The sequence below is a fragment of the Callithrix jacchus genome, chromosome 2 (assembly GCF_049354715.1).
Source record: "Callithrix jacchus isolate 240 chromosome 2, calJac240_pri, whole genome shotgun sequence".
In the NCBI taxonomy this organism is placed as follows: Eukaryota; Metazoa; Chordata; class Mammalia; order Primates; family Cebidae; genus Callithrix; species Callithrix jacchus.
Window position 1 is genome coordinate 99,205,032 of NC_133503.1, and position 2,287 is coordinate 99,207,318.

The window sequence follows — 2,287 nt, forward strand, 5'->3', positions numbered from 1 at the left end:
AAGTAGCAAGTGAGATAAGAAAAGTATAATTTGTTTGTTTTTTGAGATAAGAGTTTATCAAGTGCCACAGAGTTCAGAGTTTAGGTGTTTCTATATATAGATATGTATAGAGAAACTCAGTGGTAAATGGTAGAGAAAAGGCATGGTGATGTAGTGGGGAAAAAACACTAGTCTGGCAGTGGGAAGACGTGGGTTGCAGTAGTAGCTCTGTTATTTTGTGACCTTATTAAAAGCACTAAACATCTCTAGGATTCAGTTTACACATTTATGAAATGAGAAGTTTAATGGGAGATGACTTCCAAAGGTCACTTGACACTTGAAAGTGTTGAAATCCTTAGCTTAAAGGGAACAAGTCTGAAAATATGTAGACAAGAATGGGTGCACAATTTTATAGTTCATTCATTTATTCAACATTTATTATGTCTGTGTAACTTATTTGTCTATGTCTATGTATGTATAGTGGAAATAGGGAGAAAACATGACATCTTGTGTAAAATTTAGAGAGCTTGAGAGATGCTCAACTTGGAGAAGGGAAAGGAATGGAGATGACTATGGAAAGACCTACCAAAAAGCTCTCAGAAGCCTCCCATTGTAGGCTCCAGTAAAGATTAAGCTAAGAAGCAATTTATCAGTTAGTGAGAACGTGGTGCCCTAGCCTTGCTGTTGGATGTCCTTGTCTTTTGTAATCACTTTGACTTAAAATCTATTGTCTCTTATAACAATATAGCCACCTCTTTCTTTTCGTAATTTGCATGGAAAATCATTTTCTATCCTTTCTTTCAAACTCCTTGTGTTTTTATATCTAAAATTAGTCTCTTGTAGGTATTGTAGGGCCACATCATTTAAAAAAATCAATTTTGCCACTTGTTGCCTTTCGTTTACATTTAAAGTAACTGCAGATAAGGATAGACTTCTGCCATGTAGCTATTTGTTTTCTGTATGTCTTTATGCTTTAAGCTTTTTATTCCTCAATTCCTATATTACTGCCTTTTTGGTATTAAGTGGTTTGTTTGGTAATGTATCATTTTTTTTTTTTGAGACAGAGTTTTGCTCTTGTTGCCCAGGCTGGAATGCAATGGCACAATCTTGTCTCACTGCAACCTCTGCCTCCCAGGTTCAAGCGATTATCCTGCCTCAGCCTCCCAATTATTGTACTATTATGTTTTCCTTCTTCCCTTTTCTGTATGTTTTTGAAGTCGTTTTCTTGGTATTTCCCTCAGGGGCTACAACTAACATCTTAAACATGTAACAACAAAGGCACATATCAACTTAATTTCAACAGCATACAAACACTAGGCTCCTATACATCTCCATCTCTCTCGCTTTATATTGTTCTTGTCATAGATTATATCTTTATATATCATGTGACCATTAAAACAGATTCCACTTTTATGCACTTGACTTTTTAATTATGCAGAAAACGGAGAGGAGTTACCAACTGAAAGTACAGTCATACTGGCTTTTATACTTACCTAATAACACATTTACCTGTGTTATTTCTTTATATGACTTCAAGTTACTTACTATCTGTTCTTTTCTTTGCAGCCTGAAGTACTGCTTTTATTTCTTATAAGAGTTCTACTAATAACAAACTTCATTAGGTTTTGTTTACATGGGAATGTCTTAATTTTGCCCTCATTCTTGAAGGGTAGTTTTGCTAGATATAAAATTATTTAATCTTTTACCCAAATTATTTATTTCCAGCATTATAAATGTCATTTTACTGCCTTAAAACAAGTTATGCCTGTTCTATTCCTTCTAGAACCAAGAATCAGGTCCCACACTGGGCACCCAAGCTGCCATTTTCAAGACCGCCATGCCACTGATCCACAGGGAAGACAGGAGCCAAGGAAAGTCAAAGTCACAAAAAGTTCCTACCAATAAGGTGCCTTTTTATTGATTTAACATTCTTACGTAAACTTTTGACTGTTTTCCAGAGTCTGACAAAGTTGATTCTGACAGTTTCTGGTTGTTTTCCTGTTTCCATGGAGGGATGGGAGTTTGGAGCTGCCTACTTGCCGTTTTTCTGTTGTTTGCTCTCCTAGTTGCTAAATGTGGGACAGACAAATCAACACTTCTTTGTATTTATTTCCTTCTTAATCAAACAGCACAACTCCAAAAATGTCATAGGAATGTTGTGAGGATGCTAGAGATTTTTTAAAATAGTGTGCAAAAAAGTTTAATGTCACATATTTTTCTTAAACTTCATCTCTACCTAAAAAAATGTACTTTATGTTTTACCACCAGCCTGTGTAGTCCTCTCAACTCAGTAGGAGAAAAACATGGG